The following is a 17,765-nucleotide window of genomic DNA, read 5'->3' as shown; positions in this document are numbered from 1 at the left end:
CCTCAGACACAAGGAGTGACCTTCTTACTTTGAGGTCTAGTCAGGCTGACATGGACAATTCACCATACCATGGTCCCCTTCACATAACTGATAGCTAAGCTATGATCGAAATAGGAATATTAGTAAACCATGCAAGGAAGAGAGTAGCATGCATCTCCAGGTGTAAAATCCTTCTGATCGAAAGCATACGTGGCTAAAACACAAAACACAAAATAATCTCAGTGAATAATGAAGCTGGAGAGACTTGAATATGAGATACATCCTAGCTTACAAATGGTTTAAGTAAAGGAAATGACAAAGGAGGTTGGGAGATTGGTCAACAACCCTTTGGTTTCTTTCAGAACAAACAAGTCAATTAAAATAATCAGAGAACTCTCAGGGGTTTCTACTGAGAGGCGCAGGTGAAGAATGTGGTAGTAACTATAAAGATCGGAAATAGGATTAAGGTTATATAACCAGATTTTATAACCAAAAATAAAGAATGCCTGAGCATAAAGCCAAAATCACCATTAAATAAAAATCCTTTTATGTCTTTTCTAGATGGATGTAAATAATGAAGTCATTAGTTTCTTGATGGGCACATGTTTTCCTAGGACAGCTCCTATACGTGGCACTCAAGTAGAATAACACTTGTTATATTATTCAAAGATTATAGGACAACTTAAAGATTCTTTGCCTAAAATCCCCTTTTTGGTTTGTGTTTTTCAGGATGGCATCTTGCTATGTAGCCCAGTGAACTCCTTTGCATATCCTCATGCCATAGCGTCTCAAGTGTTGGGTTGTCTTTCCCAGTTGAAAAAACTCCTTTTAAGTATTTATATGACTGCAAGTGCGATGGTTGTTTACAGCAACATCACCACAAATACATGAGGAACAGGTTCTCCTCAACTATTATGGTGGTTTTGACGTCACTGGATGGTAAGCATTTTCAACTCATAATCTGTGATTGATTTCCTGAATGAGAGACAGCTCATCAGTGAAACACATTTCTGGGTATGTCTCTAAGGGTATTTGGAGAGATGAGTGGTGTATGTGGGAAAGCAACAGAGAATAAAAACTAACATGAATGCAGGAGACAAGATGGGACAAAATGCAAAATAGGGAAGCCCTCTAGTTCAGTCCTACTCTCATACTTCCTACTTCTTAACTCTCATGGACAAACCATATTTCCTTTCACCATGATGTTTTGCCCTCAGCACAGGATCATAGCAATGAAGCCAGCTATTTATAGAAACCTCCAAAGCAATGAATCAAGTTAAATTTTCCCTTTTAAAAGTAGGTTTTCTTGAGAAAACTGTCATAGGAAATATATTTATATTAAATGAGTAATATAATAACCATCACAAACCTAAGTTCTTTCTTGACTGGCATATTGTATATATGCTATTTGATTACAGATTAACTTCAAAGGCATGAAGCAAAAATAAATGAAAATACAGGAAGTCAAAAGAGTTCAAGATGAAGTAAGTAAAAAAAAAAGTAGGAGGCAGAGGATGGAGGTTACAGGGACACCATTCCAATGAGAAGGTATATGTTTTGTAACACTATTCTCGGGGAAATGAGAACAATTATTTACTGGACCAAAGTGGAGAAATGACAAAAAACAAAAGTTAATACAGCATCAAATTCCAACTTGTTGAACTTTGTAATAATATTGAGTTTACTTATAGGTATATGGGTAGGTCAGTAGGTACAGGATCTGGAAGAACCCCAACTCCTTGAATAACCAAAGACCAATACCAACTTTGGTGACAGTATACAAAAGCCAGAACTAAGTACATAACTTGCCTTTGGAAAGTGTCAGGGACCTCCTGAGACTTCTGATCTGTTTATTTCTTGATTCTTAATGAGCCTTTCTGTGCAACTTCCTGGGTTTTGATTAGCTCCAAGAGAAACTGCTATACAATAGTACAGTATAGTACATGTAGGTCAGAAGAAGAGAAAGTTTGAAGTAACAGAGAACAGGAGATGGAATACCATCAGAAAATCAGAATAGTGAAGTAGGAAGGTAACAAAACTAAATAAAGGACTACAGTAAACTCTTAGCAGAAAAATCTGAGATTCTTACTTTTCTTGAGAGAGCAACATTATTATCATAGTTTAATCAGCTTCAAAATACCACATAGATATTTCCAGATGCTCCAGTGAAATATTCATTCCAAAAAGAAGGAGACCATTTTCAGACACTCTAATTAGAATAAATTAAAGTTATACTACTAGAGCAATTACATTTTATAATTTGCTTGTGGGAAAATAAATTAGAAATAAAATAAAATGCCATTGGTCACTTCCTTTCTATTTCCATAGTCCATTGCCTTGTACAAATTTATTGCTAGAGGTCACTCCATTTAATTCTGAACATCCCTGTTTGTAGTAAAAATGTCAAGTCAATTATACCATGCCCCTGTTTTTGAAATACTAGGTTCTCCAAGTTCCTGAAAACAAATGAAACAAGTGCCAAAGGATGACTCTGAATTTCTCTGGGCTTAAACATAAAGCTGAACTATCACTGGAAGAGGCTCACTAGATAAGACAACTCACTGGGCAAACATTTGGACCTGGGTTTGCATCTCTAGTAGCCATGTATGTAAAAATCATTGCACCTATACTGCACAGGGACAGTAGGGTTGCTGGGGCTTGTTGCTGCCATCATAAAAATCTAAAAGTATTTGAGCTCATGTTCAGTGAGAGGTTCTGTCTTAAAAGAATAAGAAAAGCTAGAGACCAATAAATGAAGGTACCAATGCCCTTCTCGAACTTCTATACATGTATAGGTACACACGACAGCATAATGCACAAATATATATGCATATACCACACACACATACACACACACACACACACACACACACACACACACACACACACACACACACCAAATTAAAAGTTAAAACCAATTTGAAGCTACACACAGTGGCTTGTGACTGCCTTCCTAACTACTCTAGAGGCAGCTGAAGGAGAATGGCCTGGTAAGTTCTTCCTTGCCTGGACAAGAAAATGAGAGGCCATCTCAGAACACAGCGCACAAAGAAGTGGAGCAATTCTCTTCAAATTTCCAATAGACAAAGCACCAACACCCTACTTATAAAACATTTTCATTCTCATAATTGAATGTTTTTCTAATGGAGAACAGATTTTTTTAAAGTAAATATGGCAATCAATCAAATGAATTTCTCCTTCTACTTTGACTAGCATTTTAGTTCTCCCTAAATACACACTTTAAAAGTTAGGATTGTCAATGTGAAGTGTGCACAGCTTTCTTCTATATTAATGGGAGAGAATTTCTAGTTCCTGCTCATACAGAACATTTAAACTCTAAGTTGGCCAAAGAGACAAAATAATTTTATTTTCCATTAAGCTTGTTTGTGGAAAAATAACAAACTCTTGGCCTCAAAACTGCTTTTCATTTCCACCAACAAACCTTTCCCTTGCCAAATTGTTTTATAATAATTACAGCTTTTCAACTGGTTGTTCAGCAACACTCAGAGATCCATTTTCCTGTGAGTATTCATTCAAATTACAATAGCTGGGAAAACAATGTTACTTTGGATGTGTCTAAATAAATCAAATCCATGGTATGGAAATAACATTAAATTTTTATATACAGTCTTACAAGCCCACTGCATTGGGACCATAGCCTTCTAATCAACACATCTGTTCTCTTTACTACTAAATAACTGTAGAGTAACTCTCCAAGAAACATTACTCCACACAAGACTTACTTTAAGTTGTGAGTACTGCCCGCTTCTTCTGTATTCTCACCCTCCTCAAATGGTTATTGTCTGATTGTAACATATCCAGAGTTCCAAGCCTCTATGCTTTTCTTGGCTTTAGAAGGGCACCCAACCTTCACTTAGGGACACAGCAGATCTGGTCATTTCAGATTCTAAGAACATCCTCAGACCAATGACATATAGATAATGGCTTCATTCTTCACATATCAATGATCTCCCATGGCACTCAGAGCAGCAGCATCACTACTCCCCTCCCTTGACCTGGATTCCTGTGTCTTATCCCTGCCTCACTTTCCCATTCCTTAAGAGTGCTTTCCTGGATTATTTAAATTAAACCATCACTAACCCATGCCACTGATGTAAGTCCTTAGATTCCAGGGAAAGCCACCTGATGTAAATATGTTTTGCACTTACATCACAAAGCTCAACCCACAACCTTTACATAGTACATACTGACAAATAACTACTTATGTTCTTTTACAAGTGAGGACTTCCAAGACATTAAATGACACAACCTGTTTAGAACACTCAACAACATACTCCAAGTACTAACAGTAAAATGGATAGTTACTCAACCATTGACTTTACTTAAACAGATGACACTAGAACAATAAAAACAGATTTATGCTGCATTGGTTTCAAAAGGGAAGGGTTCTACATTTTAAATCTAAAATTTTATCTATAGGTATCATGTCCTTCCAAAATTTCAGATTTCATGCTCATTGCATGGCCTCCTTATTGTTTTTCTAGTCATTTGGAAACTAGTAAAAATTCAAGTCTGTTCCAATCATGATATCACAGAATTTGTACCTATCCTACCTCTTCTTAAAGTCAAACATTCCTGTTACATTTTATATTTGTGGTAATCATCCACAGTCATTGTTGACAATGTTTGAGACTCGGCGTTTTCACAGAAACTTATTCTGATTGTGCATTATTTTAACTGAAGAATATTCAGAGATACTGAATGAAGTATAATATTAAAAAGATACCATTTGGGTGAGCAATCATCTTTCTAAAATGTATCTCTCAGTGTTATTCAAATTCAGTGATTTAAAAGTCATTTATTTCACCCTGGTTTCATGTGGTTTGATTCCATTACCAGAAAATGGACTCATTGTTGTCAATTGTTGGCAGTATGCCAAGCATATGTTACCAAGGTGCAGTTATTATATAAAATAAATCTAGGCTAATGAGATCCTGAAACAATATCCAAGAGCACCAAAAACTGAGTAAAGTTATATAATTTGCCACAGTCAATAGAACCCCAGCTACACAACCTGTTTACAGCAACACTTGCTGCAATGTGAAGAAATAAATTAAACAAGACTGTTTTTAAAAATTAGTCTTATGCTTCACACAGTATACCTCAGTTCAGGCTACTTACATCTCAAAGTCTCAGGTACTGTCTAGGTACAGTGGTCACTGTTCTACATACTAATGCTCTGAGGCCAGGTTGTTTTTCTCACATTCTTCCTCTTGCCTACAAAATGCCTTGAGGTGTCATGTCACTATGGAATACTTTGCAGTTCCTCACCCCATTTTTAGTCAAAATCTTATTCTAATTCTCTGTCTTCTTTCTACTGTGAAATGCTCTCAGTTGGTTGTCATGTTGGCAAAGATTTAAACACCCATTCGTTCTCTGAAGCTAAAAAGTTGCCAATTTTTAGAATAGGGATTACAAATAGGCTTTATTCAAATGCCAAGTCTGATCATTTTTTATGGTTACCAATGCTGTGGAAGATTCTGAGCCCACATATGAACACAATGAAAAGAAATGTCATGGTTAGCCATGTTTCTCTTTACTGGAACACAGGTTGGGGGAATGCAGGACCTATGCAAAATCATACACACCATATAGTTATTTATTACATAATAACTGAAAGAAATTATTCTACAAAAACTTCCAGCCATATGTATCTGAGAATTATTAATCTTCGCTTATGTTTTAGTGGCCTGTATTTTAACAATTGTTTAGACTGTACAACATATTAAAATACATCATTATGAATATAGATATAGCTACCTTTTCAAAAGGAAGTTAAGCTTATTATAACATAAATGAAAGCCAAGATTTATGGGTTTAGGGTACTAAATAAAGGTCAATGATCGGGGGTTGGGGATTTAGCTCAGTGGTAGAACGCTTGCCTAAGAAGTGCAAGGCCCTGGGTTCAGTCCCCAGCTCCGAAAAAAAAAAAAATCAATGATCAAGTTCTTATGCTAGCAAGAACAACCACTCTACGGAAACCATTGTAAGCCAGTCACTGGGGCAGCTTTGTTGAGGAGTTCATACATCTAGCCAGGCTTTAAATTGATTATCATGACAACTTTGTAAAACAAGGAGGGGAGGAAAATTGCCTGATGGCCAGATGGTCAATCTGTGGGATGGAAAAATGACTAGGACTCTCAATTGTGAGAGTATTCATAGATGTTGGGGGCATACTTTTCCCTAACCACCATTGACCCTTTCCTCCTACTCTCTTCCAAAATAGCAAACACCAATTGCCAATGGGAAGTTGTCCTTTCTACTTCTCTAAGTGTTTGGAGTTAAAAACCCTACCAATAGCCTTTTGTTCTCATGTAGAATTAGCCACTTAATTGGCTATAATCATGGTCATTAACGCTGTTCTTTTTTTCACCATGTGAAAAGAGGCTATTTCTAGGCACCCTCTCCTTTGCTCCCTACATGCTGTCAATAAGTGAATTTTCTATGGCACCCTATTTTTAGATATTGACTAGGGTTATGCCAGAGAAAATCATAGGTGGAAAGAAATATTTCAGGGTTAAGGAAATAGGAACAGTTGCTTCCTACACAGATAACTACAGCTCCAGTTCATTGTGACAGAGAAGCCAGGAGAGTCCAGATGCCTACAGGGTTCACCAGTCTTCCATCATTAGAATATAGTCCATTAGAGCTTTGTTTAACAATGGGTCAGATGCATACTGTCCAGAATGCTTTAGGATTTTACAACATGATGCATGTATTTCTCATACTCACCTCTGGCTGAACGTGTTAATTCTAACAAATTAGTTCATTTAAATTATTTCATTGCAGTGTTTCTGTGCCAGAACTCCTCAGAATGACTATCATTCTCTCTTTCTTTGTCTCCACCCCTTCCCCATTCTACCAGCACTGTACTATGTGAATAACAGGAAGTATGAATACAGCAACTGAAAGGAGGGATTGACATTACAGCAAACCACTAAGAACTAAATAAAAGACAACTCAGTTGAGAGAAATATAGAAAAGAATATCCTGAGGACGGGAGTGATACTAAATGCTCTCAGATTATGGACAATACAGATTTATATGGAAGAAACCATTTTTAGTAAATGGATTTTTCTAATGCCTTCTTAGAAATGACAGCACTTTTCAGTTTTGGTTCAGTCCTTTGCAGGGGTGGAGAAAGCAGAAAAGGGAGACATTTTCATGGCTTACTGTGTGCCATGCATAAACATGATGTTGAGAGCACTGTAGCTCATTTAATACTTAGGGTGACTCTATGACATGTGCCTTGATGTTCTCATTCTATAGCCATTGAGGAAAAGTACAAGTTAGAAAGGAAAAGAATCCAAGCTAAATGCAATGCCTCCTGCCTTCGTACTGAGCACTTCCAAGGTAAGTGAAGGAGGACTGTGAGCCTGATGCTAGCGCAGTCTATGAAGTAACCATACCCTTGTCCTTCTACCAATGAGGTCTTGTCCTAAAATTTAATTTTTATGATCCTTAAGGCCACAGAACAAATCAGGAATTAGAAATTACCATTAATGAGATCAGCAAGAGGAAACCAATCTAAATTATTATGGAAAACTCCCCTTCAAAACAACAAAAATCTGACCAGATTTATATACAAATATGTGCCTCTGTGGTGCAACACTCTTTGCTTCATTGATAGCTCTCCATCTTCTCTCTGTCTCTGTCTCTGTCTGTCTCTGTCTCTCTGTCTCTGTCTCTGTCTCTCCACTTTCTCCTATAGATAGATAGATAGATAGATAGATAGATAGATAGATAGATAGATATAGATATATAGATATATATATATAGATATATATATCTTAAACACACATATAGAAAAGCATATGTGCTCATATAAGAAAAGCATCTATGAAATAATCTTTCTAAGAACACTTAAGTCTCTAGTTCTTTAAATTTGCTGAGAGAAACTGAAAGAAAATGAGAAAACAATATGTAACTTCTTCAAGCTGTTAAAATCTGAAACAAAGAACTTACACAATATTCTTTAGAATTTATAGAAAACTTAGCGTGCTTGCCTGTTATGAGTGTCCCTCCACTGTGCAATTCCTTAGAATTCAGAATTTCAAAGAATCAGTCCATAAAATGCTATAAAGCCCAGAAGAATTGAGATGTCATGTTTGCTGTGGCTGGATAACTGAAAACTACAAAACAACATATAGAAAGTGAAAAACAATTTCTAGAAATTTCTAGAGCCCTCTGAAATGCACTTGGTGATAAATGTTTAATATGAATGGCATCAATGCTAAAGAAATTGATTATTATTTACTAACCTTTTACCACTAACTGCCCTATTTTTAATAAATGCCTGCAACATTTCAAAGGGAGCATTATAATCTATTTTATTTTATGGCCTTTAATCCTTCTCATAAAAACCTTTCATTTTGATGAATGGCAAACGAAAACAAATAAAAGAATACAGTTTGGAATATTTTAATGGCACCTCCATCTGCATGAACAATGGTCCAGAGTTACTGGTACAGTGACCCCAGAGGTTGTCAGTGGCCCAAGAGAGGCCATTAATTTTTACTAGAATAGGAAATAAAGAATTATCATGAAATTAAATGAGTTTGGCATATGTGTAAGCAATGACTGGATGAGACATTATGGTTCTTTGAGCAAATATCCATTTCTGGAAGGAAAACATAATCAACATCCAGAACACTAAAGGGGGATTATATGGACCTGTTCTTTTATCTTAGAGGGTATATAAAAACAATCATGGCCTGAATGAAATGCACATAGTCTGTTGGAGGATAGGGAGAAGTGGAAGAAGCATGTGAAGTTTAGTTCTTTTAATATTTTAACAAACACAGCTTTTTATTTTCAGAAGAACTATATTTACTGCTGTTCCAGGCTCTCTGGTGTTATAAGAAATTACTCTTAAAGATCATGTTATAAAGCTACCAATTTTTTATCATCATGAATTCTGCAGATCAGAAATACAGACAGGGCACAGCAGGAAGGGCTGTCTTTGTTCCAGATGCCTGGGGCCTCAATGAGAAACCGAAGGCTGAGAAGCAGTAGGCACCGAATTATTCTATAAAGAACCAGAAAATAAGTATTCCTGGTTTGGGGGCCATAAATACAGTCTCCATTGTGACCATTCACTTTTGCTATTACAGAGGAGCAGAAAACATGAGTACTATATAAATGAACAGGCATGGCTATTTCCAAATACAATTATTCAAAAAAAAAGGAGTAGGCTGGACTTGACTCTCTCAGAGCACCCAAGACTCATTTACTTATAATTCATGTTAATAAGAGCTATTAACTCCAGAGTTTTAATATTTCTAGATGAGGATTCTTCAATGTAACCATTCCAATTGAGATAATTTTATATTCTTAAAGGGCTGAGATATAAGGAAGTGACTCTTGAGAGAAACAAAAGAGAAAAAGAGACACTCAAATAGAATCCACTCCCCCTCTCAGAGCCTCAACTCAGAGATCCTCTCAGTTGAGGAAATCCAAAGGTCTAGACTAATTAAGTATAGTGAAATATGCTTAGAATTCCAGTAGTCATTAAACTGAGTCAATAGGATAATGGAGTCAAGTATAATCTGAGACACAAAACAAGACCCTATATTCCTCAAATATAGTCCAGTCTAGGTAGGTTCAAGCATGAGAGAATGACATTTTTCTTTGTATGGTGAGATGGAAGAGTCTATAAGAGAATGTAGGTCTAAAATTAATATTCTTTCCATTGCTAGAAGAAGTACTCTTCAATTTACCATATCACAGATCACCATTTATATTAGAAAAGTTATTATAAGGTCAAATGACAGCCTTGTGAAAAAGTAGATTTGCAAAATAGTACAGTGATATTGCAGAAAACACAGGAACATATAGATAAGTGATAATAACCTAGCTTTTAGATATATCATTTACACTGGATGTCAAAATACAGCCCATAGACAAGCCTGGACTGCTTTTATTAAGTGAAATTTTATTGGGATACAGTAACATTCATTCATTTAACAAACACACGCACACACGCATATGCACATTCACGAATGCACACAGGTACACATATTTTTCCATTGCTTTTCCACTACAACAGCAGAGAAAAGTAAACGCAACAACAACTTTGTCTCGCAAAGATAAGGACGTTTCCTGAATGGTACCTAATAGAGATAGTTTGCCATCCTCTCTCTACTCTAGGGATGGAGAGAAATTTACCAAAAATTATAGAGGAAAGAAAGAGATAAAATGTACAAATTGAAAGTATGTGCAGATTCAGGCCAAGTTTATATTTATGGCACTAGTAGAATCCCTAACTATATTAATCAAGAGCAGTTCTAGTTTTCACTTCTTCTGGAGAAATGTTTAGACATTTCATACACATATCTGTGTAAAGGAGATTTGTATACTTAGGAATTCAGGCAGAAGTGCTTAATTACACCTGTCAGATATGTAGGGAAAAATAAACAACATTAACATGACTGCTAGATAATTGCCACCTTGGTTATACATCACATTCTAAGAAAATGATTTGTTAATTTGGGAAAGAAATAAGACAGATTCCTACCTATTTACTTAATATATTTTCTCAAAAATATAGATAATATTATATATAATATAGATAATATTTTACTATAATAAACACAAGTTCTAGAATGAAATTTAGCAGCATTACATCCAAAGTCAATATCACCTATGAAAATTTTCACATGACTGCTCAGTTTCTTCATGCTTCTATGCCCTCCTCTACTAATAAGATCACAATATATCTTCCTTAGGTATTGGGTATTTAAAGATGGGCTTATTAGTTTTCATTTTCATTTTGTTTTTTTTATTTGTTTGCTTATGTTTGTCAACAAGATCCAGTCATCTGGAAAGAGGAAGTTAATTAAGAAAATGTCTCCATCAGCTTTGGGAATTGGCAAGTCTGTGAGGGCATTGTCTTCTTAATGATTGATGAGAGAGGGTAGCCAAGGCTGACCTTGAACTCCTGATCTTCCCGCCTCTATCTACTTCAGCAAATCCTACCAGCATGTAGCAAAAGTGGCCATTTTACTAAAAGCAATCTCCAGAAATTCAATGCAATCCCCATCAAAATTCCAACTCAATTCTTCATAGAGTTAGAAAGATCAATTTGCAAATACATTTGGAATAACAAAAAACAAGGATAGCGAAAACTATTCTCAACAATCAAAGAACTTCTGGGGGAATCACCATGCCTGACCTCAAGCAGTATTACAAAGCAATAGTGATAAAAACTGTATGGTATTGGTACAGAGACAGGCAAGTAGATGAGTGGAATGTAATTGAAGACCCAGAAATGAACCCACACACCTATGGCCATTTCATCTTTGACAAATGAGCTAAAAACATCCAGTGGAAGGAAAGATAGCATTTTCAACAAATGGTGCTGGTTAAACTGGAGGTCAGCATGTAGAAGAATGAAAATGCATCCATTCTTTTTTTTTTTATTAACTTGAGTATTTCTTATATACATTTCAAGTGTTATTCCTTTTTCCGGTTAAATGCATCCATTCTTATCACCCGGTACAAAGCTTAAGTCCTAGTGGATCTTGGACCTCCACATAAAACCAGATACACTCAAACTAATAGATCAAAAAGGGGAGAAAATCCTTGAACACATCTGCACTGGAGAAAATTTCCTGAACAGAACACCAATGGATTATGCTCTAAGATCAAGAATCGACAAATGGGACTTCATAAAACTACAAAGATTCTGTAAGGCAAAGGACACTGTCATTAGGAAAAAATGGCAACCAACAGATTGGGAAAAGATTGGATGTACCAATTCTACATCCGGTAGAGGGCTAATATCTAAAATATACAAAGAACTATAAGAAACAAGTCTCCAGAGATTCAAATAATCCTATTAAAAAGTGGAGTACAAAGTAAACAGTATTTCTCAACTGAGAAATACAGAATGACTGAGGAGTATATAAAATATTTTCAACATTCCTAGTCATCAGGGAAATGCAAATCAAAACAACCCTGAGATTTCACCTCACACCAGTCAGAATGGCTAAGACCAAAAGCTCATGTGACAGTAGATGCTAGTGAGGATGTAGAGAAATAGGAACACTCCTCCATTGTTTGTGGATTTGCAAACTGGTACAACCACTCTGGAAATCATTCTGCAGGTTCCTCAGAAAATTGGACATAGTACTACCTGAAGACCCAGCTATACCACTCCTGAGCATATACCCAAAAGATGCTCTAACATATAACAAGGACTCATGCTCCAGTATGTTCATAGCAGCCTTATTTATAATAGCCAGAAGCTGGAAAGAACCCAGATGTCCCTCAACAGAGGAATGGATACAGAAAATGTGGTACATTTACACAATGGAGTACTATTCAGCTATTAAAAATAATGACTTCATGAAATTCATAGACAAATGGATGGAACTAGAAAATACCATCCTGAGTGAGGTAACCCAATCACACACACACACACACACACACACACACACACACACACACACACACACACACAACCGCATATGGTATGTACTCACTGATAAGTCATATTAGCCCAAAAGCTCAAATTACCTAAGATATAATCTGCAGACCACATGAAGCTCAAGAAGGACAACCAATTCTTAAAAGTGGGAACAAAAATATTCATACAAGGAGATACGTCTACAAAAATTTGGAGCAGAGACTAAAGAAATGGCCATTCAGAGCCTGCCTCACCTGGGGATCCAGCCCGTATACATACAGCCACCCAAACTAGACAATATTAATGAAGCCAAGAAGTGCATGCTGACAGAAGTCTGATATAGTTGTCTCCTGAAAAGCTCAGCCAGAACATGACAAATACAGAGGAAAATGCTAGCAGCAAACCACTGAACTGAGAATGGGGTCCATATTAGAGGATTTAGAGAAAGGACTAAAGGAGCTGAAGGGACTTGCAACCCCAGAAGAGCAATACCAACCAAGCACAGTTTCCAGGGACTAAAACACTACCCAAAGACTACACATGGGCAGACCCATTGTCCCAGTTGTGTATGTAGCAGAGGATGACCTTGTTGGGCACCAATGGGAGGAGAAGCTCTTGGTCTTGCCAAGGCTGGATCCCCCATTGTAGGGGAATGGTCAAGGCAGGGAGGCAGGAAGGGATGGGGAGATGGGATAGGGGGTTTATGGATGGGAAATCAAGAAAGGGAACAACATTTGAAATGTTAATTAAAAATACAATTAAAAAAAGAATCGACAAACGAGACCTCATGAAATAGCAAAGCTTTTTTTTTTTTTTTTTTATTAACTTGAGTATTTCTTATATACATTTCGAGTGTTATTCCCTTTCCCGGTATCCGGGCAAACATCCCCCTCCCCCCTCCCCTTCCTTTTGGGTGTTCCCCTCCCAACCCTCCCCCCATTGCCGCCCTCCCCCCACCAGTCTAGTTCACTGGGGGTTCAGTCTTAGCAGGACCCAGGGCTTCCCCTTCCACTGGTGCTCTTACTAGGATATTCATTGCTACCTATGAGGTCAGAGTCCAGGGTCAGTCCATGTATAGTCTTTAGTTAGTGGCTTAGTCCCTGGAAGCTCTGGTTGCTTGGCATTGTTGTACATATGGGGTCTCGAGCCCCTTCAAGCTCTTCCAGTTCTTTCTCTGATTCCTTCAACGGGGGTTCTATTCTCAGTTCAGTGGTATGCTGCTGGTATTCGCCTCTGTATTTGCTGTATTCTGGCTGTGTCTCTCAGGAGCGATCCAGCTCCTGTCGGTCTGCACTTCTTTGCTTCATCCATCTTGTCTAATTGGGTGGCTGTATATGTATGGGCCACATGTGGGGCAGGCTCTGAATGGGTGTTCCTTCAGTCTCTGTTTTAATCTTTGCCTCTCTCTTCCCTGCCAAGGGTATTCTTGTTCCCCTTTTAAAGAAGGAGTGAAGCATTCACGTTTTGATCATCCGTCTTGAGTTTCATTTGTTCTAGGTATCTAGGGTAATTCAAGCATTTGGGCTAATAGCCACTTATCAATGAGTGCATACCATGTATGTCTTTCTGTGATTGGGTTAGCTCACTCAGGATGATGTTTTCCAGTTCCAACCATTTGCCTACGAATTTCATAAAGCCGTTGTTTTTGATAGCTGAGTAATATTCCATTGTGTAGATGTACCACATTTTCTGTATCCATTCGTCTGTTGAAGGGCATCTGGGTTCTTTCCAGCTTCTGGCTATTATAAATAAGGCTGCAATGAACATAGTGGAGCACGTGTCTTTTTTATATGTTGGGGTATCTTTTGGGTATATGCCCAAGAGAGGTATAGCTGGATCCTCAGGCAGTTCAATGTCCAATTTTCTGAGGATCCTCCAGACTGATTTCCAGAATGGTTGTACCAGTTTGCAACCCCACCAACAATGGAGGAGTGTTCCTCTTTCTCCGCATCCTCGCCAGCATCTGCTGTCCCCTGAGTTTTTGATCTTAGCCATTCTCACTGGTGTGAGGTGAAATCTCAGGGTTGTTTTGATTTGCATTTCCCTTATGACTAAAGATGTTGAACATTTCTTTAGGTGTTTCTCAGCCATTCGGCATTCCTCAGCTGTGAATTCTTTGTTTAGCTCTGAGCCCCATTTTTTAATAGGGTTATTTGTTTCCCTGCGGTCTAACTTCTTGAGTTCTTTGTATATTTTGGATATAAGGCCTCTATCTGTTGTAGGATTGGTAAAGATCTTTTCCCAATCTGTTGGTTGCCGTTTTGTCCTAACCACAGTGCCCTTTGCCTTACAGAAGCTTTGCAGTTTTATGAGATCCCATTTGTCGATTCTTGATCTTAGAGCGTAAGCCATTGGTGTTTTGTTCAGGAAATTTTTTCCAGTGCCCATGTGTTCCAGATGCTTCCCTAGTTTTTCTTCTATTAGTTTGACTGTGTCTGGTTTGATGTGGAGGTCCTTGATCCACTTGGACTTAAGCTTTGTACAGGGTGATAAGCATGGATCGGTCTGCATTCTTCTACATGTTGACCTCCAGTTGAACCAGCACCATTTGCTGAAAATGCTATCTTTTTTCCATTGGATGGTTTTGGCTCCTTTGTCAAAAATCAAGTGACCATAGGTATGTGGGTTCATTTGTGGGTCTTCAATTCTATTCCATTGGTCTATCTGTCTGTCTCTGTACCAATACCATGCAGTTTTTATCACTATTGCTCTGTAATACTGCTTGAGTTCAGGGATAGTGATTCCCCCTGAAGTCCTTTTATTGTTGAGGATAGCTCTAGCTATCCTGGGTTTTTTGTTATTCCAGATGAATTTGCAAATTGTTCTGTCTAACTCTTTGAAGAATTGGATTGGTATTTTGATGGGGATTGCATTGAATCTGTAGATCGCTTTTGGTAAAATGGCCATTTTTACTATATTAATCCTGCCAATCCATGAGCATGGGAGATCTTTCCATCTTCTGAGGTCTTCTTCAATTTCCTTCTTCAGTGTCTTGAAGTTCTTATTGTACAGATCTTTTACTTGCTTGGTTAAAGTCACACCGAGGTACTTTATATTATTTGGGTCTATTATGAAGGGTGTCGTTTCCCTAATTTCTTTCTCGGCTTGTTTCTCTTTTGTATAGAGGAAGGCAACTGATTTATTTGAGTTAATTTTATACCCAGCCACTTTGCTGAAGCTGTTTATCAGCTTTAGTAGTTCTCTGGTGGAACTTTTGGGATCACTTAAATATACTATCATATCATCTGCAAATAGTGATATTTTGACTTCTTCTTTTCCGATCTGTATCCCCTTGACCTCCTTTTGTTGTCTGATTGCTCTGGCTAGAACTTCAAGAACTATATTGAATAAGTAGGGAGAGAGTGGGCAGCCTTGTCTAGTCCCTGATTTTAGTGGGATTGCTTCAAGTTTCTCTCCATTTAGTTTAATGTTAGCAACTGGTTTGCTGTATATGGCTTTTACTATGTTCAGGTATGGGCCTTGAATTCCTATTCTTTCCAGGACTTTTATCATGAAGGGGTGTTGAATTTTGTCAAATGCTTTCTCAGCGTCTAATGAAATGATCATGTGGTTTTGTTCTTTCAGTTTGTTTATATAATGGATCACGTTGATGGTTTTCCGTATATTAAACCATCCCTGCATGCCTGGGATGAAGCCTACTTGGTCATGGTGGATGATTGTTTTGATGTGCTCTTGGATTCGGTTTGCCAGAATTTTGTTGAGTATTTTTGCGTCGATATTCATAAGGGAAATTGGTCTTAAGTTCTCTTTCTTTGTTGTGTCTTTGTGTGGTTTAGGTATAAGAGTAATTGTGGCTTCGTAGAAGGTATTCGGTAGTGATCCATCTGTTTCAATTTTGTGGAATAGTTTGGATAATATTGGTATGAGGTCTTCTATGAAGGTTTGATAGAATTCTGCACTAAACCCGTCTGGACCTGGGCTCTTTTTGGTTGGGAGACCTTTAATGACTGCTTCTATTTCCTTAGGAGTTATGGGGTTGTTTAACTGGTTTATCTGTTCCTGATTTAACTTCGGTACCTGGTATCTGTCTAGGAAATTGTCCATTTCCTGAAGATTTGGACACTGTCAATAGGACAAAACAGCAACCAAAAGATTGGCAAAAGATTGTTATCAATCCTACATCCTATAAAGAGCTAATATCCAATATATATATAAAGAATTCAAGGAATTACACTCCAGAGAATCAAATAACATTATTAAAAGATGGGTTACAAAGCTAAACAAAGAATTCTCAACTGAGGAATATCAAATGACTGCAAAGCACTAAAGGAAATATTCAACATCCTTAGTCATTAGGAAAATGCAAATCAAAAGAACCCTAAAATTCCACCTCAAACCAGTCAGAATAACTAAGACCAAAAACTCATGTTACAGCAGATACTGGCTAGGATATAGAGAAAAAGGTACACTATTCCATTGTTGTTGGGATTGCAAACTGGTACAACCACTGTGGAAATCAGTCTGGTGTTTCCTCAGAAAACTGGATACAGTACTGCCTGAGGACTCAGCTACACCAGTCCTAAGCATATACCCAAAGGATGTTCCAACATACAACAAGAACACATGCTCCACTATGTTGATAGCAGCCTTATTTATAATAGCCGCAAGGTAGAAACAGCCCAGATGTCCTTCAATGGAAAAATAGACACAGAAAGTATGGAATATTTACACACTGGAGTACTGCTCAGCTATTAAAAACAATGACTTCATAAAATTCTTAGACATATGGATGGAACTACAAAATATCATCCAGAGTGAGGTAACACAATCACAAAAGAATACATACAGTATGCATTCACTGATAAGTGGATATTAACCCCAAAGCTCAGAATACCCAAGATACAATTTACAGACCATTTGAAATTCAAAAAGTAGGAAGACCAAAGTATGGATGCTTCGGTCCTTCTTAGACAGGAGAACAAAATACTCACAGGAGGAAATACAGAGACAAAGTATGGAGCAGAGACTGAAGGAAAAGCCCTCCAGAGACTACCATACCTGGGGATCCTTATCACATACAGTCACCAAACCCAGACACTATTGCAAATGCCAAGAAGTACATGCTGACATGAGAAGAATGACATGACAAGAATACATGAGGCTGATATAGCTTTCTCCTGAGAGGCTCTGCCACACCCTGACAATTATAGAGGCAGATCCTCACAGCCAATCATTGCACTGAGAATGGAATCCTCAATGGAGGAGTTAGAGAAAGGACTGAAGGAGATGAAGAGGTTTGCAACCCTATAGGAAAAACAGTATCAACCAACCAGACACCCCAGAGCTCCCTGGCTCCCAGGCACATATATAACAGAGAATGGCTTTGTTGGGAGTC

This window comes from Rattus norvegicus, chromosome 4, assembly GCF_036323735.1.
Source record: "Rattus norvegicus strain BN/NHsdMcwi chromosome 4, GRCr8, whole genome shotgun sequence".
Lineage (NCBI taxonomy): Eukaryota > Metazoa > Chordata > Mammalia > Rodentia > Muridae > Rattus > Rattus norvegicus.
The sequence above is the reverse complement of the archived record's forward strand: the minus strand, read 5'-3'. Positions refer to the sequence as shown.